At 37.4% G+C, this 22,303-nt stretch overlaps 1 protein-coding gene across 6 annotated transcripts in view; it reads right to left on the bottom strand.

The window, feature by feature from the left end:
* Positions 1 to 16,261, bottom strand: part of SGK3 (serum/glucocorticoid regulated kinase family member 3) — a 142,984-nt gene extending 126,723 nt beyond the window's left edge. For 2 of the 6 annotated variants that reach the window (XM_037803489.1, XM_037803491.1), the window contains exon 1: positions 12,607 to 12,792. The gene's annotated coding sequence lies outside the window, so the exon portion shown is untranslated. Of the gene's footprint in view, positions 1 to 12,606; positions 12,793 to 16,076 lie in introns of those variants that run through there. The other 4 variants (XM_037803490.1, XM_037803492.1, XM_037803494.1 and 1 more) reach the window with 4 other exon arrangements.
* Between the last annotated feature and the right edge of the window lie 6,042 nt (positions 16,262 to 22,303).

Genomic DNA, 22,303 nt, shown 5'->3' with positions numbered 1-22,303 from the left:
TATACCTCAAGAAAAATACAGACCAATACAGACACAAAATTCATCAACAAAATACTAGTAAACCAAACCTGGCAACATATAAAAAGGATTATACACCACAACCAAGCAAGATTTATCCTAGGACTGCAAGGTTAGTTTAACATCTGAAAATCAATCAATGTACTACAACATTTTACTGGAATAAAGGACAAAAACCAAAGATCATCTCAACAGACACAGGAAAGGCACTGGACAAACTACAACACTTTCATGATAAAAACACTCAACAAATCAGGAATAGAAGGGATCTACATCCTGATAAAAGGCATTTATAAAAAACCCACAGCCAACATCATACTTAATGGTAAAAGACTGAATGCTTTCTTCCTAAAATCAGGAACAAGAAAGGATATCTGTTCTCACCAATTCTATTCAACATTGTACTGGAGGTTCTAGTCACAGCAATTAGGCAAAGGAAGAAAGAAAACTTTCTCTATTCACAGATGGCGTGATCTTTTATATAGAAAATCCTTTGGAATTCACCAAACAACTATCTGACCTACTAAATGAGTTCAGCAAGGTTACAGAACACAAGATCAATACAGAAAAATCAATTGCACTTCTATACACAGGAGTAATGAGCAAAGAGATAACGAAATGAAGAAAATTCCATTTACAAAAGCATCAAGAAGAATAAAATGCTTAGGAATAAATGTATGGACATATTTTAACATAAAATTAACCATTAATCATTTAAAAGTGTACAATTCAGTGGCATGTAGTGTACAACTAATCTTGTACAACTACTACCTCTGTTTAGTTCCAAAACATTTTCATCACTCTAAAAGGAAATCTCATACCTATTAAGAAGTCAGGAATAAATTTTCAACAAAAATCAGTGCAACACTTGTACACTGGAAACTAACACACATTGTTAAAAGAAATTTTAAAATACCTTAATCAATGGAAAGACAATTCATGTTCATTGATTGGAAGATTTAATATAGTTCAGATGGCAATACTCTCCAAATTGATCTACAGATTGAACACAATCCCTATCACAATCTCAGCTGTCTTTTTAAAGAAATTGACAATCTGACCCTAAAATTCATATGGAAATTCAAGGGGCCCAGAATAATGAAAACAATCTTAAAAAAGAACAAAGTTGGAGGAATCACAATCCCTAATTTCAAAACTTACTCCAAAGTTACAGTACTTAATACATTGTGGTACTACCACATGGGTTGACATATAGATCACTGGAATAGAATAGAGAGTCCAGAAATAAACCATTACATTTATGGTCAATTGATTTTTGACATGAATGCCAAGACAATTCAATGGGGGAAACATAGTCTTTTCAACAAATGGTGTTGGGAAAACTGGATATTCACATGCAAAAAAAAAGAAGCTGAGCCCCTATGTCACACCATTAACAAAATTAACTCAAAATGGGTCACAGATATAAAAGTAGGAGCTAAAACTCTAAAACTCTTATAAGAAAACATAGAAATATATCTTTGTGACCCTGGGTAAGGCAATGATTTCTTAAGATGACAGGACACCAAAAACACAATGACAAAATAATAGATAAATTGGACTTCATCAAAAGTAAAAACTTTCATCAAGAAAGTGAAAATAAAACCCACAGAATGGGAGAAAATTTCTGTGAATCATATATCTGATAAGGGATATACATCCAGAATATATGAATGACTGATAATTCAACAGTAAAAAGATAAATAACACAGTTTAAAAATTTACAAAGGATATGAATAGACATTTCTCCAAAGAAAATACAGATGCTCAACATTAGTCATTAGAGAAATATACATCAAAATCACAATGAAACATAACTTCATACCTACTAGAATGGCTAAAATAAAAGGTCAGAAAATAACAAGTGTTGTCAAGGATGTGGAGAAACCAGAAGCCTTATACATTGCTGGCAGGACTGCAAAATGGTGCAGACACTTTATAAAACAGTTTGGTAGTTTCCCAAAAAGTTAAACATAGAGTTAGCAAATGACTTAGCAATTCCACTACATGCCCAAAAGAACCGAAAACACACATCCACACAAAAACTTGTACATGAATGTTCAAATCAGCATTATTCATCATAGCTAAAAAGTGGAAGCAACTCAAATGTCCATCAATAGATGAATGAATTAACGAAATGAGGAATATCCATATAATGGAATACTTTTCAGCAATAAAAAGAAATGAAGTACTTATAAATGCCACAACATGGATGAACCTTGACAACACTATGCTAAATAAAAGCAGCCAGTCACAAATGATCACATATTGTATGATTCTATTTTTATGAAATACACGGAATAGGCAAATACACAGAGATAGAAAGTAGATTCACTGTCACTAGGGGAAGAGGGGAGTTACTGTTAGTGGGCCTAGGGTTTCTTTTGGGGTGATGCAATGTTCTGGAATTAGACAGTGGTTATGGTTGCACAATTCCATGAATATACTAAAAACCACTGTATTGTATACATTAAAAGGGTGATTCTAATGGTATATCTCAATAAAGCTGTTATTTTTTTTTGAGTGTTAAGTGTAAGACACTCTAGTATATGCTATTTATTTATTGTCTTCATTTACTATCTGTGACCTTTTACTTCTTTTTAAACTTTTCCATTTGGAATTTTCTTTGTCTTTTTCTGACCATCTTTGTCCAGAAGCATAAATACATTTTCTTAGATAATAGACTAATAGGATATTGCAATAAACAGTATCTACCAGAAGCACACTGTATCTGCAGCAGCTAACATCCCCCCAAAATCAGTGATAGTTTCTACCTGCTGATTGCTCTGTTTCCTGTGGATTAAGATAAGTAATACTGGTTAAAATCCATAAGGGGGTTTACGACAATAGTATTTGTAAGCATTAGCAAAATTCATCAGACATTGGTTGTTTTTAAAAGCAGGAGTTTGCCGTTTATCCAGCATATGGACAGATGAGTAGAAAAATAGGGACAAAAACTAAATGAAAAACGGAGTGGGATGGGGGGGTGGAATTCTTTGGGTGTTCTTTTATACTTTTATTTTTATTCTTATTTTCATTCTTTTTGGAGTAAGGAAAATGTTCAAAAATTGATTAGGTTGATGAATGCACAACTGTATGATGGTACTGTGAACAGCTGATTGTGTACCGTGGATGATTGTATGGTATGTGAATATATCTCAGTAAAACTGAATTTAAAAAAAAAAAATTTAAAAAAGCAGGAGTGTGACATAACAGGATAGTGACCCGAAAATAACAACATAAGGTTTTTGAATTCTATAGCTTCAGAACTTAACACCAGCAGCTTTTCTTTTAACATAATCAGAATTGCAAGTCCTTTTCTATAAGGCACGAAAAATATGTTCTTTTAAAATACGTTCAGTAAGCTTTTCTCTTGAAGTCTGACACTGGTTTCCATATTAAAACAATATTATCTCAGAATAATTAAGTAGAAATAATTAAGTAGAAATGAAAAACCTGTTTTCAAACTCATTTAACTACTGCCTGATCAGCAGTATTATTTGTAAGTAAATTCTGCCTGTTTTCTAAGGGGGTGCATTCATATAGTTGTGCATTCATCACCCTAATCAATTTTTGAACATTTTCCTTACTCCAAAAAAAAGGAAAATAAGAATAAAAATAAAAGTATAAAAGAATACCCAAAGAATTCCACCACCCCCTCATCCCACTCCATTTTTCATTTAGTTTTTGTTCCCATTATCAATGGCACAGTTGACAAGGTGGTTAAGCTACAGAAACCTGGTTCTAATCAGCTCTGCCACCTGTTGGCCACATGGCCCTGCACAAGAAACCTTCATAACCTCATTAAGCCCCAATGGGCTCACCTGTAAAATAAAACCACCCACCTGCCCCACAGTTATTATAAGTATTAAATAAAATGTCTCTAAAGCACCCAGCAAATACTGGTACTCAATGAATATTAGTTCCTTTCTCTTTGCTTTCCTCAAGGTAAAACACAGATCACAAATGATAAACACTATAACAATCCCATAAAACAAAATATCTGGCTTAACGTGTACAACCGAAAAGGCAGAATGATCTAAACACCAAAGGTAGACCCGCACATTTTCTAAAAGCACCTACCTCTGACATAATCTTAACTAGGTAAATTATACCCATGATGGTAAGATAAATTTGGAAAAAATAAATTAACTTTGGACCAATTATACTCATCTTATCTAACAGTTTCATTGGCATACAACTGAGTATCCAGTTGGCAAAATACTGCAGATATTTCTATTAGATGGTTCTTTGAAACAAGTCAATAATAACTTAAGGTTTGGCCATATTTGCTGTTTCAGAATTTCCTAATAGAAAGCTTCATAATCAATCTTTGTCAAAGCATGTCACAGCACTAAAAGGGAACACAGCCAGAGTATGCCAGTTTGGATATATTATGTCCCCCAAGAAAAAGCCATGATCTTTTAATCCAGTCTCGTGGGATATTGGGATTAGGGTGTTTCCATGGAGATGTGACCCACCCAACTGTGAGTGACACCTTTGGTTAGGGTGTGACCTTTGATTGTTTTCATGGAGGTGTGGCCCCACCCATTCAGCATGGACCTTGATTAGTTCACTGGAATCTTATAAAAGCTGGCAAATAGAAGGACCTCAGAGCTGCAGCTGACAGACACATTTTGAAGACTGCCGTTGGAAGCTGACACTGACATTTTGGAGAACGTCATTTTGAAACGCAACCTGGGAGCAAGCAGACGCCCAGCCACGTGCCTTCCCAGCTAACAGAGGTTTTCCAGATGCCAATGGCCTTTCTCCAGTGAAGGTACCCTTTGTTGATGCCTTACCTTGGACAATTTATGGCCTGAAGACTGTAACTTTGCAACCAAATAAACCCCCTTTATAAACGCCAATCCATTTCTGGTGTTTTCCAAAAGGCAGCATTAGCAAACCGGAACACAGAGTAAGGTGCCTGCAAAATAGTACTCGTCCTTTGAAACTAGACAATAACTTGACTAAAGACAAGTGAAAAAGATACAATAGAAATATATAGACCTATTTTTTAAAAAAGGTCAGGGAACCCAGGGGCATGGTTTTTTTAAATTATTTTTACAATAGGTTACATGTTTGCACAGTTCAAAAATAAAAAAAATATATTAAAAGGGATGCAGTGAAAAGTTTCCCTCCACCCTTGGCCTGCATCCACCTAGTTCCCATTCCCACACCCCAAATACATAACACTGTTAATTTCTTGTGTATCCTTCCAGATTCTCTATATGCTTAAAAAAGCAAGGCAAAAGTATATTCTTATTTATTCATTACTTTTCTATAGGGAGGTAACATTTTATAAACACCATTCTGTACCTCAGGGGTAAATTTTTAATCCTAAAACATTTTAATCTTAAAATACAACAAATAACTTCACTGGGGCAGGGATTTCTGTTCATGTTTGAGTGCAATTTTAAAAGAAGGAACAGAAATAAATCATGTTAATGTTAGTGGGATTCATAAACGAAGAAAATCTAAAGGGAGAGACAAAATTCAAGAGGAAAAAACAGGGCTCTTATAAACCTCTTAAAAATTCTTCTCTGCTAAAATGTATACATCTTTCAATAAAAGAAAAAGAAATCATTCCCTTATAGAGGGGAAAAAAAAAACCCAAATATTCATGAGAAGCGGGAGTGGGGGTAAAGGTTATCAATTAGAAAGTTGTCAGTTGACTAAACTGTCAAGTATGTACAACTACACACACTTAGAACTTCAAAAATAAGAGCCAGTAAAGCAAAAACTAACGATAAGAAAGTCTTACTTCTGAATGTTTAACAATAGTCCCAGTTCAAATAAGCAAACAGTATAGTACTTTCGTGTTTAAGTCATCATCTATTTTAGCACCATGTTGTTTGGAGGATGAAAAAAAACACATCTTTTCAAAACCTTTACAGGTGAGCTGACAGGTATGCAATCAGCTACCTGTGCTGATCTCCCACCTCTACTTAACTCTTATGAAGTTTCCAGCAGTAACCTAACATTCCTGCAACCAGTCCTGCTTCTCCTCCAATTCCCACGGACAAAAAACTGATCCATACTCTCCCTACAAGTCTCTCTCTACTCATGAGTTATCTGGAAGGAAAGGGCTTAGAATCCTGACATACCACTTCTCAAAGATGCTAACCTTCAGTCTAAGATAGCCTTTCTATACTTTAACTTGCTTAAAAACAAAAAGCTTTTTCATAAGCCAAATGTTTAGAATTTTACATTTATTATCTAAAGAGAACAGTGGAGGTATCTGGGAGTTAGCTTTTAAGACCAAGAAACTCCATTCAACCCATGATGCAGATGACATCTGCAATGAAGAAAAAAATAGTAGAAAACAATGCTGTTGCAATGACATGAACCAAGAAAAAAATATATAAATAGTTTAAAATTCTATCATGCATGCCAATGCTTAAGGAAAAATAGTTTATTCAGAGAAGAAGAGGTGGGTGGAGACTTCTGTGGAAATTTTGAAAGGAATTACTGGGTACTCTAAAGGGCTTTGAAGACTGAAACCACTGGTTCTTTTTAATGTCTACCTTTCCTACCAAACTAAAAGTTTCCTTTCCTTATTAAAGGCCTGGATTTACACATATCACCAAGATTAGTATCTTTTTTTTGCTCAAGATCAAATATGAAGGGAGTGGGATGGAGAAAGGACAGAGAGCGATTTTTTTTAAAGAGCTGAAAGAAAAGGAAAAAAGAACAAGGTTTTTAAGAAAAGTAAAAACTGTGGTGATAAATGTACAACTCTGTGATTATACTGAGAGCCACTGACTGTACACTTTGGATGGATTGTATGGTGTGTGAATAGATCTGATTTTTTTTTTTTTAAAAAAAAAGAAGAGTAAACTCTTAGAAAATGGGAAGGCAACAGAAGACTACAGGAGGAAAGCGTGGTCTACAGCTGTACACAAGGGCAGTGGGAAAAGAAAAAGGAAGGGGAGAGATGTCAGCACAAGAGACATTGTCTGGAAAAACTGGGGGCATTAGTATGTAACTAGGGAGTTGTATGCATGAAACTACACTAAATCAAGTGTTCACTAACTGAGACAGGCGATAGATAATCTAACAGGATTAGAAGAAACTTCAAGGTCACCTGTTCCTACCATTGGTGGGAGCTTGGTTAAGCCAATTACTTCAATTTACTTTTCATCATTAAGGGAATTATTTCAAAACAACTCAAGTTCAACTGTTTGAAATTCTAATCCAAGTCACCATTTTTTCCTTGGTTCAAGTCCATTATTTCTGCTTCTCCTTTAGTGATTACAATCAATTATGTCAATAGCCTATCATTTCTCTTCTTCAATGCCCTATATTTTAGAGGAACTTAAAATATTGACCAGCCCCCACTGGAAGGATCTGTGCTTCATGCTGATTTGAACAGATGTGTCAACCATCTACATACCCTCACCTCGTCCCCTTTATTAGCAGTAGTATAAATTTCCAAGAGCATTAGCCAGGTTTAGGGTATGGCAAATGGCCAGGAAATAGTAAAATAACTGATTCAAAAGTGCATGGAATCTATGACGTTAGTTGGCTTCGTAAACATGATTCTGTAACAAACAAAGCAAGACTCTATAACAGAATTTTTTTTTAAAAAACTGCACTGAAAATATGTATATGCACACACAAAAGTCTAGCAAGATATTCTCTAAAATGCTAATAGTGGTTTTTAACGAGTAGATATACTCATGATTCTTATTTTCTCTTTTACTTCTTTTAATTTTTCTAAAAATATATATTACTTTGGTGATTTAAACATACTTTAAAAGATACAAAAGGGTAACCATAAAAAATAAGAGAAAATAGATATTATTAAGTATAAAATGGAATACTATGCAGCAGTCAAAACTAGTGATGTAGATCTACAGATGGCATGACTTAGAAAGATGTCCATGATAAACTGTTAAATGAGAAACACAAGAACTAACTGTGAAGTATGATTCCCATGTTTGAAAAACTCTGTGTACATATACAGATACACATATTTACATAAGCAGAAAAAAGTCCAGAAAGATATAAGAACTTAGTGGTTCTCTTGGTGGGTAAGATTAGAATGGAGAAGAGAACTTATTTTTTATTTCACATGCTTCTCAATTGTTTAAATTTAAGGCATGCATACTTTTGTAATTTAAAAAATGCTAAAAACTGGAAGGCAAATTAAAATTAAAATAGAAAAAGAAGATGCATATTCAGTGTTTTCTTGGGAAATTCTCCCCATACTGTCACCCTTCTTTCATTCACTGTCAATTCCCACCCCACCAAGGATCATTCTAAATTCCTTTTTAGCTGGTCATTATATGGGATCTATATACTGTATTAGTCTTTATACTGATCCTATATATATCTGTCTGCATGATGGTTGCTGAGTCAAAAATCAGAATATTTTAAGTCAACTTTAATCTATACTAATTTGGAAAACAGGGTACTAAATAATTAGAGTAATCAAGTTCCTTCTCACTTCCAAACTCACACAAGCAAATCAGTCAAGTCCTAGTTCTGAAGTCCCACTGCACTTGGAAACACTGTATCCATCAGTCTGCAGACGGGCTTATCAGTGAGGCATTTTGTTTATGAATGTATTATACATGAAATCCACTTCACCTACAGAACAACAGTTTTGGCATTGACTGGCATAGCAAACATAGCAAGAACCCGAATGGAAGCAATTAACCTGAATCATACTAATTATATGCCACGTAAATGCAGTGCCATTTCTTTGGAATCACAAAACAGTGAAAAGAATATTATTATTGCAGCGGTATACGCATTCTCAAAATAGACACCCTTTAAAAAAAGGTGCAAAATCCAGGCAGTTACTTAACCAAAAGTCTGTCAAATCATCTCTACTCTCAAGTTAAAAACCACTAAGCCAGCCCCCTTACATTTTAATTCTCTGCAAGCAAACTCACCCTGTGGCCTGAAGAAAGAGCTCCCGATGCTTCTTTGCACTTCGTGGTACATGGGTTCTCTGTCCACCCATGTCATGCCAAGAGATGTTCCTAAACTTCCCCAGACTCTCCCTCACCCAGATGGGTCTTCGCTACATTTATGGCCCTGTTGGGGAAGGCAGAGTTGCACTCTGCATGAATCCTTCACCATGAGATCTCAAATATCATCAATACCTTACCCTAAGACAATTCTCCCCCGCACCATCACCCCTTCTTTCACTTACCCACCACCCCTACCCCTCAAGGAAAACAGATTTTGGTTTTGAATAGAAGAAATAATGGCTATAAGGAGATGAGTGAAGGCAGGTTTTCAGACCTGTGGGAAACAGGAAAGGACCTGAGGAATTGGAAAGGGCAAGGATACCATGCACTACCCCCAATTCCCTTTGAAAATTTCCTGGCTCGGCTTCAGACATGCAATAAAATTTTACTGGTTGATGCTCGGAATTGGCTTTCAACATCTGATTTCTGAGTTGTCTTCCTCAGCAATGACAATTCATTCAAACTTACTCTTACGTTAACACTTCTTGGAAGTGAACCACAAGACGTTGACACCTCTTAGATTTATCACTTTTCTCCATCAAACAAGCTGGGGCAGCAGGTAATGAAATGAGAACAAAAGCCCCACCACAAGGAATGGAATGGGTAAAGGAAAACAGAGACACTGATTCGCTTAAAACAATGTGGGAGCTGTTTCTGTCAGGAATAACATGTTATATAATTTGAGTTTCGTGAACCAGCAGTTTAGTCAGTAATTTGTATGAGTTTAAAAAAGAAAGAGAGAAAATAATGAGGATTGGATGAAACAGGTAAAGTAGGTACTGAAACAAGGCAGGTTTCAAAAGTATTTTATTCCACCCCCTCAGAGAATGTTGACAGGCAGATGACTCAGTCTGGATCCATTATGGGTTTCTTACCCCCTTAATCTCCCTTGTGGGGAAGGCTGTCCCATCTCTCCCTGATAGCCTTCCTCGATTCTTTCCACCAGGTAATGGCCATATTTTCCTCTCTAATGAAGGTTATCCACCTGGAGATCACATATTTAGAGTACAGAGAGTTATACTTGAAGGATATAAAGAGTTGAGGGTTTTTGTTTTAAAAGAGATGGCAACATTTAAAAAAAACACAGTAGTAATGTTAAACACTTCTAAAACAATTACAATATCTATCGTCTTCGTGTTTGATGTTGATCATAAACCTAAGTAGCTTAACTGAGTTCACATATATAGTGATTTGCAGTCTTTAAAACTGACCTTAACTGAGCGGAGACGAGAAAGCTGTCAACACAAATATTAAAACTGTGTGTCCAACCCAAACTCTCAAAATCAGAGACAAAAAGATAGGATGCCTAAGAGGAAAAAAATAATCAACCTATCTGCCTGTTCAAAACCAAAGATGACAACTCCTAAAAAATGAGTGCAAATGGCATTCCCATCCCCTCTGCAGAAAATCTTTTGTATCAGATATTGTTTAAAACAAGAGGGGCACTGGATTAGGCCCGGAAATCTCTTAGGTACAAATCAATGACGATGGTATTTTGAAAAGAATAATGTTTTGAAAGAGCAAGAAATCTGGTCATTTGGAGTCACTCATTCACAAATATTTATTAGAGCCCCACATGCCAGTCACTGTCAGCACAGGTGCTCTCAATTCAAGAGCTACGTCTTACCATCTGTGCAATCTTGGTTCATTCTCTTTAACACTTCTATGCCTCAATTTCTTCATCTTAAAAAGAGGAATAAAAATGACTACCAACCTCACAAAGTCACACCCAAATGAGTATGTCTGGAAGCACTTTGTAAACCATGAAAATGTTAAACATCCCTTCGTTGAATTAAATTCATGATTGTCACTAATGTTTATTGTGCTATGAATTATATCAGAAGAAAATGAGCCTTCCCGCTTCCAGGAGATACTTCATAATCTTTTAAAAGAAGACTTACATTTGCACCTAATAATCTCCCTGGAAACTTAGAGATAAACGAAAGAATAAGTTAGTATGTTTTTCAGATTTTGACATTAGGTTCACAATCAGCCCAATGACAAGAACCACATCTATTGAACCTGGCCATCAGGCTAAGGCACTCTCACTTGAAAAGGGCCCTTTATTCTGCAAACGGAGTCTCTATGCACCTCTACAAATTACAAAATGGACACCTACAAGGCTGACCTAGCAACTCGATGATACCAATAACAAATGACAGTAAAATTACAAAGCATCATTTGTATGCTGATGTGTACAAACAAAAATGTTCTATTGTATAGCACATTTCAAGTTCAATCTGATCCTCAAATCTAAGCTATGTCATATCAATTACCAAATAAATTAGGAACAAAGGTCCTTTTAAAAACAAAATTAGGCTCCATGAAATGGCAGTTGAAGGAAGGGGAAAGTTCTGCTCTCTACAAAGTCAACGGAAGGGCACCATGAGAGAGACTGTCTTACAGAAGCTGCTCTGGGGTCTGACCCAGACCAACAACAAAGGGCACATTCCTGGAGCTTCAGATTCCCTTCCCCCAGGGAATGGAGGGGTTGTGACTTGTCTTACAGGAGCCTAGGCAGCCAGAAGCAACCCAATCCTAAAATACGCCCGAAACTTCCTCTAATGTATCTAGCTGTTGCAGTGGCATTCGGGAAGCTGAAGTATGCACTGCCTCTTCATTGCTCAAACCACTATAATTTAATATTTTGAGTTAATAATTTGAGCTAATATTTATAAAGTGCTCAGAAGAGAGCCAAGTACACATTACGTGTAAGTGTTTGTAAATAAATAAGGCACTTCCCAGATTGGTTGAGTGAATTCTCAACCTCCAGACAAGTTAGAAAATCAAAATATACAACCGTCGGATCTTTTTTTTAACCCTGATACAGATTTAGAAACTGTAGTGCTCTGTATTGGTTCTTGCATCTCAAATATGCCCTACAGTCTTCTCATGCAGGGCTGAAATTCTACTCCTGGTTCAGAAATCACTGTACAAAATCAAATAATGAAAGAGTTTGGAAGTTCCAAGAAATGAACCCTTTCCCTTTACAATCTCTCCAATTAACCGCCACTGCAACAGACAAAATCTATAACCTCTTAAACCATTTCTAGATGGCACCTACCAATCCTAAAACCGTGAGAATTAAGAGTAGAACTCACTTGAAAGGAGAGGGAAGGAGTCAAATCACGTTGAACTTAAAAAGTAGCATGCACTCAAGTCAGGTTTGCTGGCACCAAGTCCCCTCGACGCCCGAGGCCAACCCCATCCCACGTCCTGGCAGGTGACCCGCACCTACTTCGGACCTCAGGTGGGGACGTGCGCACACGGGTTAACAGCGCTCGTGCACCCGCACCACTCAGGGGTGTAGGAATCTCAAAGCAGACTCTCAATTAACCGCGAGGAAACAGACCGCAAACTTTCAGAGTCACGGGCCGGGCGGGGGTATTGCTCTTTCGGAGGTTTCCGGGGTGAGAAGTGATGGAGGAGGGAGTTACTGCCAGGGGACCCAGGAAAGTCACGTTCATTCCGACTAGGAGGCAGCAGCCGAGGCCCGGGCGCCTCTCGCCCCCCGCGTGTCCTCCCGCCAGGGGGCTTCGACGGCGACGCTAACCACCCCCTCGCCGCCCGCCCACAGCCGAGGGCCCGGCGCCCGCGCACCTACCCGGCTCCGCGGGGCTGCGTCCCTGCGCGGCGGGCGCGGAGCCAGGCGGACTTGCGCTTCCTCCTTCCCGGCAGGGCCGCCCGGCGCCGACGTTTCCTCCCTGACGCGTCACGGCCGCCGGCGGCTCCTCCCGCGGAGCGCGCGGGCGGCCAAGCAGAGCCCGGGGAAAGCGCAGGGCACGCGGCGCGCGGGGCAGGCGCCGCTCCGAGCGCAGGGCGGGCCGCCCGGGCCGCGAGCTGGAGGCGGGCGGGGGCTGCAGGGCGGGCGGCCCGGCTCTGGCTCGCCGCGAAAACCAGCTTCCTGTCTCCTCTCGGAGGATCCCCGCATGACCCCGGCCAAAGCGCTCGGGCTGTCGCCCCCACACACACACCCAAAGCCGCGTGCGGAAACTTCAGGGCTGCCTTCTGACAGGGTACCCCGGGAGATCCTGCCCAAAGGCTCAGACTCCTTCGTGTTTCCCGGGGCTCAGCCGAGCGTGACTGCTGCCCTGAGGCCCAAAAGCATTGTGGCCAAAGCGCCGGCCCGGCGGGTGACAGTGACCCGGTGTGTGCAGCGAGCGGGACCCTGGGCCTCCAGAGGAGAAGAGCCACTGCAGCAAAGGCATGTGGCTTGGTGTAAACTGGAAAGTCAGAGAAATGAGCTAAATGTCCACATAAATTAGGCACAATTATGCTAAACTTAGCATTATTCGAAAGTTTTCCAACAGCAGTTTTGGCCTCAGCGTTTATAGATAGTGAACGTTCACAGTTTGGCAGCTCCTATGTGGAAATTTCCTCTCCACATATCTTTTTAGATCCACATTTTTTTTTTTCACTTCCATTAATCTCTCAATCAGCTGAGGCCGTACTTCACAGCTTCTTCTTATTCCTTATTCTTTAAGACCCTTTTATTTGTCTCCTTTTTCTAGATGAAGGAAAGTGAGGTGCAGAAGGTGAATGGAGTCTAAGAATTACATGATTCATTGAGGCGGAGTAGAGCGATTAAGATTTTGAAGTAGTGTTTTTTGCTGCTGTTGTAGTTTTTGCCCACACCACCACTGTAATTTAGGTTTTATCAGATATCACTTGAAGATAGACTCAAACAACTATTTAAAGATTCCTATGTGCATATCTTACTTCAGATTTTGAGACAATGATCATATGATGCCAGAGAATTTGCCACAAATCGGTGAACAAATAAACTTTCAAAGGTAATTAGAGGAAATAGGATTTATGTGTGGCTTCCCTAAATTCAGGGAACATTTCCTTATATTTAAAAAACGATATTCAAAGATTTTGCTCATAGGTAAAGGTCATTCATTTTTAATGTCAGTAATCATAGTATGGCCTTTTTCTTAAAGAACTTTCTAAACAATGGTTTTCAGTGGCATGTGGAAATGGATATAAGAATACAGTAGCTGTAAGTCAGTGAATTGCCAGTGGTGCTTTATATGTTTTCACACACAAAGCAACCCACACAATAAAACATAGAGAAGCCAGAGAATTTTGTTTCTTGTAACAAAATCAATATGTAATCAGTGTATCTCTTCAGTAGAGCCAAATTCATAGGGCTGAAAAATTTCTCAAAGGGGAGTTCTGCATCAGTAAACTCCAAGTGGAATGACGTCATTCTTGCTTTCAAAGACAAGTATCTGGCTATCACTGCATTTAGGCTTTAACAACAACAACAAAAACATCTGGGAACCATTACAGCATTTCCAGGGTACATTTATCCTCCTGTTGTGAACAAAATGCACGCACGCACTCACACACACACACATGCAGACCACCACCCACAATTTTCTTAAGGGGGGTGAAGCACAATGGAAAAGAGATTGGGTATTTTGCCCTTATAATCCATCTGAGAGCTGCAGCTCTCATAGTAACCTAGAGGACGTAACAAAATATTAAAAGGTTTTCCACTTAAAATTCATTTTAAGGGCACACTTTAAGGGTGATAAATTTGAATAATCATATTCACCTATACATATAGTGATCATACCCCTATTTTCCATTACATTTCCAATTTCTTTTAAGGTTATAGTGTAAAAGTTGTTGAATGTTCAGCTAAATCTCTAAATTATTTTTATGCCTTTATAAAAGATTCCATGTAAATAAATTTTAAAAATAAAGTTATTTTGTTAGACTACATGTACCAATAGTTTGAAAATATGATTCTGTTCATACAACTAGGGCAAATATTTTGTTTACCTGTTTTATCTATAGTGTAGGAATTATGAGCACAAACTTTGGAACAGACAGACTCAGGTTTTAGTCCTGGCTCTACTACTTTCTACTTTGAGCAAATTATTTCATGTCTCTGAGCACTGATTTCCTCATCAGTGTCATGATGACAATAAATAAATGTGCTTTTCCCACTTCAGTAAAATGGTAATAGTGCTTATCTCATAGAATTGCTATGATGATCAAATGAACTTAATAGAGTGTCTGGAACATAGCATCAATTGGCTGGTATCATCATCATCTCTAACACAGATGTAAAAATGCCAATACTTTATATTTCATTTGTAGTAGTATAAAGAATGGTCAAATTTTAGAACTTCAGTTGTTTGGTTTTTGTGTTTTTTTGTTTGTTTTTTTATAGAAGTCCTAGAAGTAACAGGAAAAAAAAAGAAATATTAAGATATATTCAGAATTTTAGAAAATTGGACTGAAGGTATTGTAAACTATTGACCTAAACATGAAAACAACAATGACAACAACAAAGAACTATCTAACCAGGTAATACATTTTTTTTTTAATTCAAAAATATATTCCAATGAAATGAGTGCTTCGTTCTCTTTCTCCATTATTCCAAATGGAAAATCTTTTCTCTAAAATGGTGCCTCATGTGGAACCATGATTTTTATACAATAATAAAGTCCTCTGTTATTTGTAGTTCTTCTTTGTAACCTTGGAAGAACTTAGGAACATAACAACACGAGAAATGACATTTCTCTTAGGGAGAAAAGTTGATAAAACGGCAGTCCCAGGACCTGAATGACTTCTATTCATAAGTCGGCTGGTGATACAAGTGAAGGCCAGTATTCATTAGAATATTTATTTTATAGCAGAAAAAACAAGACTAGAGAGGTAAGACTAATGCTACCAAGTACACCATTGCAAAAGCAAGATGTGTTTAATTCATATCTTTTACATTGCACTTTATCCTTCATCCTACTGCAGACATCTACTTAAGTGAGTCAGACATCATGAGTTGTTGCTATAGTTTCCAGCTATTTTCTCAGTTTGATACACCAATCTCAGCATCCCACAACTTCAAATAAAAGAAAGCCATTTTTATTGGGAAGGTAATTTAAGAAATTATCCTAACCATGAATTGCCTCAGAACCTGATTAAAATTGTAGTAAAAAAGCTGTAAAAATGAAGAATGTCAGGAAACAAGTGAATAATTTATTGAATTTTCTGAACAAATATATACAATAAACCCAAAGCAACCCAAGATATAGTTAGAAAAACTCGGATACTCACGGGAACTGAAATTGAGACCAGTTGGTACTGCCTTAGCACGGAGCAGACTTGACTTGTTCCCCTGATCTGCAGAATGGTTCAGAGTGTGCTCCTTTTGTGTATCAGTGAGTGTAGGGGTGGGGGTGGCCCAAAGCCAGAATCAAAATCAAAACTGAAATGCTCGATGTTCAAGTGAGTTTTATAATAAAAGGAAAACTCTGTTTCAAAGCAAGACAACGTTAGGAACAAATATAAGGCTTTGCAGATCACAGGACTTTCTCACATTCTATATTAGACTCATGGGAAAAACCAAGGGGAAGTGTTAGGAGAACAGAGCCCTTAAACTGCTAACATCAGCTTTTTGATAAGAAGTAGCTAGAAATTACTTTAAATCTTGCTAAGATCATATCTGAAGTAAAACTATTGTACTTCCCTATTAGGGTAATCTCATTGTCTTCCAGTCTAGTTACTATGAGTGTCAAAGAAAAATAAAAAGGAAATTGTTTCCTTTTCGTTCCCCCTCTCACTTTCTCTGTCTCATTTTAGGTAGTCTATTATACACTTAAACTGTGTCTGTTAATAGTTGATAAAAACTTATTTACATAAGTTGGGTCAGCAGCTACTTTAGAGAATTATATTAGGCCTTTGAGTTCAAACCTGCTAGTTGGACTTTGAAGATAACTATTACTTTAGTTGTTTATCAGTAGGGTATAATAGCTTTTCTTAAACACTGTTCATTTGGTGACTCAGTGATTTGCTATCAATTATGTGCAATTAATGATTGAATCCATTTTAAATGCAAGAAGGATTTAATAGCCTCTGTCTTAGAGAGGTGCCTTGCTGTTATTTCCTCAGCAAATTCTCTAAAGAATCTGTGTCTGGCTCAACCAGATGTGTCAAAGACTTAAGTAGACCTTGAGGGATTGTAACTCGTCATTTATCGGAAGACTCTTAAGCTCCCCCAAATTTTCTGTGTTAAATAATCCCAATTCTTTTAACTTTCCCTCACACCTTTTCTTTTTTAATATATAAATGTTTTATGACTCTAATGTGGACTTTTTCCAAATTCTCCACTTTCCTCTTCAGATGAGGTGCCCAGTAAGAGGCATGGAACTCTACAGTGGATCCAGTAAATTCTTAGTACCGTGAGAGCATTCGCTCACAGCTCTTCAATTCGTACTCCTGTAATGCAACCTAGTATTATTCTTACATTTAATATTCCATTTCTTCATTATCAGACTTTAAATGTGAACTCTAAATGCTTGTTTAGCCACCTTTTGTCTCAAATTGTGTTTACCCTATTGACTTCCTCTGCAGTTATTTTACTGAAACTGTATTTTCCCTGGGTGATTTTGAATGTCATCATATTTTCTAATGCAAAAGACAACCAAGTGGATGGTGCACATCTCAGGGGTGTTCGAGACTATCTACTACAGTTCAGAAGGAAAATATCACAATGTCTATTTGTGTTATCTAAGAGGTAAGAAGGAAATAAAGCTTTATTATTTAACATACGTATCATCATTGGCTCACTCATATGGTCCTTCATGGGTCACGTCTTCCATGCGTTCTTGAGGTGTCGTGGGAACACTGGGCTTTCCACAGCTTGAAAGGGATGACCGCGATACCCATGGATATCGTTCATCTATGATCAGTATATTACAGTTTTGCATAGTAATATAGGAGGTCACTGAAGTGGTTAATTTCATAAAAATAAATCCTTTCCAAAGAACCTATACAACATATTGTACTGAGACAGGGAGTGATCATGAAAAATCTTTATCTTATAGCAAAATATTCAAGATATTTGTGGTTAAAACCACAGCTCTTGAATCCACACTGCCTGAGTTCTGACCATAATTCTGCCATTGCCAGCCATGTAACAATGGGTGAATTATTTAACGTCTTTAGGGTTCACATTCCTCATCTGTGAGATGAAAACAGTAGTAGTGTCTACCGCATTGGGTTTTCTGAGGATTAAGCACGTTAATCCACATAAAGCTCTTAATATAATATTCTACCACCAAAGTAAGCCTTACGTAAGTGCTAGTTATTATTAGTTTGAAACGTAGTTGAATATCAAGATGAATTATGCATTTTTCTCTGACAAAAATACAAGAAATCCAAGTTTCCTTACCTTTTCTGCGATAATGCCTGTGAGTAGTAGTATGCAACACAACAGCTATTTAAACACACACAGACACACACTTTCTTTTAAGGTAGTGTTAACCATGAGTAGAGTGTTAGGGCTCCCTTACCCCCATTTTAAATGTACACACATTTTGAAAGAAACACTTTTGAGAGAGCATTTTGAAAATGATATTGGGAAATATTTTCATCAGCAAGTGATGTTCTTGCAGAAAACAATGTGTGTGTGTGTCACCTATTAAAACTGATTTATGCACACTTAAAAAATTTGTAAACACAAATTTCTACTTGTTTAAAGATTTGCAAATAATGAGTTTCAGTGGGTCTTATCTGCTAAACATGTAAAATGCAATGCCTTTAAATTAGTTAGCAAGAATTATTGATTGACAGCAGGGAAAATGGAAATTTACTAGCCAAACTTCAACAAAAATCTCTGTAGAACTGGTTGATGGGATTGAAAAAGTAAAAGAGTAGTTTAATAGGTATAACCAATGATAATGTGTTTGTTCCATTTAAATCTAAATATCTTTTTGAAATATCTTTTTTCAGCTATGACAGTCATTAACCTGAAGTATCAGAATAAACTAAATTTAGAACCAGACCTTCAAATCATTGTATCACAAAATATTTAAACCAAGATTTTTAAGAAGTAATAAAGTACCAAGTAATAAAGCACCAGGTAAAAGCAAAAAGATTTTTATACTAATAACAAAATGCCATACAATTACTTTAAATATATTGATTATTTCATACCTTTAAATTTGGAGTTTATATTTTACAATGCATACATATGCTAGTATAGGAGGTCACAGATACATAATTTATATGTGGATGTGCACACCAAAACATTTTCACAGATGGGTGCATATTCAAAAAGCAAGATGTTAGTTACCTCCCACCAGTCTTATTTCTTGCATTGGTATCATCTAGGAATTTAACCCCTTTTGTTTTCTTCCTCCTGCATTCAATAACTATTTGTTGAGTCCCTGCTGTGTGCCAGGTACTGTGATAGGCTAGCAGAGATAGAAATTAAAAATAAAATCCCCACCTTCAAAGTAATTTAGATCATTTTTGAAACATATAATAAGGAACTATTCCCAAAGCCAAGCCCTAGAGTATCTCCTGCTTCTCAGCTCTTTTTCCTACCTCTACCCACAGGTCTTTAAGTAGATAATGATCCATTGTGAATAGGTATTTGAATTTGCAACTGATCCTTTGAACACCCACTTAGTTTTTATGTAGATTAAATAAACTATGTCTTATTTTCTCTTCCAGATATCTGCAAAGTGCTTTTATGACAATCATCTGTGAATATAAATATTACTGACTCAACAAATATTTTCCATTCAAGGCACTTGGAAGACACAGGGAAGGTGCAGTGTACAAAAGTGAGAAATCTACACTTTTGTATGAAATAGTACAATTTCAGAATGCTAGCAACCAACTCAGATTTTTATAAAACATTGTACAGGACAAATAAACCAAGTCTATTAGGCAAATCTACTCCACAGGCTGCCAATCTGAGACCAGTGGTATAGACCCTAGGAATCAATACCAACCCAGGGAGTAGGCACACTCATACTAAAATAGAAGTAGAAAGGATTTGAATAGATTTTCACTGAGCTTCTTGTGGAAAAAGTGACCACTCTCACTACAAGGGAGGCTTATCCTACAGCTTGAGGCATGCCAGAGAAAGGAATATGATTCACCTTTTTCCACTCTTTCTAAAATAAACCTGTCTAACCAATAATTAAGTCAACGCTAAACATATTAACCCACCTGTTATTTTTCTCTTTCCTCTTTCCTAATGCATAAGCCCTTTTGGGTGAATCTCATTGATAGATTTGATTATCTGCTGTGTTTCTATATGTAGTAATTAATAATCAGATTGTATTAATCATTTTAACAAAAAACAGCTTACTTCAGCTGAATCAAATTATATATTATATATATGCAAAAAAGTTAAGGCATATCATACTATCTATAAAGTAAGAAGAAATAGCATGAGACAAAATATGTATCTATTTATTCAAAATGGTACAATAACAAAAAAGAAAACTAAAGATAAAACTTACACATATTTGAAATTGCAAGCTCTGGTTTGAGAAACATGGAAATAAACTGAGGAACCATTGGAGGTTGAGGTAGGAAACTTCAAGTTGTAAAGGAGAAACAATCTTCACCATCGTGTGATTTTTTTCTTCAGCAAATCTGTGCAGCCCTGATACAACCATGGAGGTGGACAACTGATTGAACCTGGGCAGGAAATGTTCAAGAGAAGGACAGTGGAGCCAAAGAATAGAGCTCAAGTGGGGGCCATGCCATCTCCACTGGCTAGGAAAGGGGGAGGTGATAGGCAGAAAGAAGAGGCCAAGAGTGTGGGGGAAGATGAACAGGTATAGACTGAGTTTAGCAAAAACTTACCATATACAGTTACACTGTTAACAATTTTTATAAATTTCAAAGTACATTGTAATTGTCAAAGCATTTTTACATACACTGTCTGAATTCAGATGCAAAGGTTCTAAATATAATCCTCACAAATCAAATATAGCACACCAAATCAAAGCATTCTTCAATAAGACCAGTAGAGTTTACCTTTCAAGTACACAATGAAACAATGAAAACTATAACATCATTATGTTAGGAATAGAAAGCTTTAAATTGATGATCACAATAAATGTTTTGAGTAATTAACTCTCTATGTTTCCATCTCCCTCCATATCTCTCTTCACCACCCCTTCCCAATCCTTAATACAGTTAGAATGATCTAGTGGCTTAAATAATGGACTCTGTAGCCAGACTGTGTGTGAATAATGGAACTATTACATTTTCCTTAGGACAATTGTAGCCAGACTGTGTGTGAATAATGGAACTATTACATTTTCCTTAGGACAATTACTTAACATCATTGTGCCTCTTTTCCTCATCTATTAAACAGGGATTTTTAAATAGTACTTACCTCAGGGATAAAATAAGTTTATATCCATAAACCCTTAGAATAATACTGGCACATAAGTGTTTATTAAATAAAATGAATAATATATACATAGGTCTCTTGTGTGAATGCTGATCTCACAGGACTCTACAGTTTTAACGAGGTTGTCCTGTTGAGTCAAACTTTCAGATCTGGGATTTGATTTTAGCCTACTTACAAGCCAACAAGTTGGTCTGTTACTATTTCATGAATGTTGGCAGAAGACAGGGTCTCTGGTCAGAGAAAAAGTACTATGTTAGTCACAGCATGACAAAAAGCATGTCCATCAGTGTGTTTGCGTCACTTCCTCTTGCCCCCAAGTTCCACAGGAGTGACATGGAGGAGCCCAGAGAGATTCTGTGCATGCAGTGGATTTGTATTGCATCTGAGGAACACTGAACTTGGGGGAATCTACTGCTTTTAAAGCAAGCAGCAAGCTAGCCTGATCTTTGTCCTTGAGGGAGACATTATCTCATCATTCGAAAGGGCTCGCTGCAAATACAATCTTAAGAAATAACTTGGGGGAGAGCACAGATGCATATGGAGGAGTTGGAAGATTTATAGATTGCTCCCTCCATCAGAAAAATGAATGACCTGGAAAAAGGGATTGAAATTGATTAGGTGGTAACCCTGGAACCAAACAGGACATTTAGAATGATACAGGAGTGCTGGATGAAGTGAGAGGCTGCTGAAAGTTCAGCTTTTGTAAGTGAAAGCCAAACCAGTGGTCAGCCCCTTGGCAGTGGCTGTGGAAATGGTGGCCACTCATGTGTCTGCGTCAGGCAGGGGGAAATCTTGTCCTCCAAAAGTCGGGGTTGACAGTCGAGGTCAGTCTGGAGTCTCCTTGAGGAGCCAGTACAGAGGCTAGTCTTGATTTTGGCCCTTTCAGCATGAACACCTTCTGGCCTCCCACTGGCATCCACCAGGATGTGAAGAGCCAGTGCACCTTTTTTTGTTGTTGGATTTCTTTCTCTTGTTTGTGTTGTTTAGTCAGCAGATCCTTGAGGGACCAGCGAGGATGCTGGCCTTGAATTTAGCCTTGAAAGCAGCAGCTTCTGGCTTCCCACCAGACCCACCAAAAGATTTGGAGAGGCAGCACCCCTTTTGTTTTTCAGGGGTTTTT

This window comes from Choloepus didactylus, chromosome 14, assembly GCF_015220235.1.
Source record: "Choloepus didactylus isolate mChoDid1 chromosome 14, mChoDid1.pri, whole genome shotgun sequence".
Lineage (NCBI taxonomy): Eukaryota > Metazoa > Chordata > Mammalia > Pilosa > Megalonychidae > Choloepus > Choloepus didactylus.
This window is presented reverse-complemented; position numbering and strand designations above follow the sequence as displayed.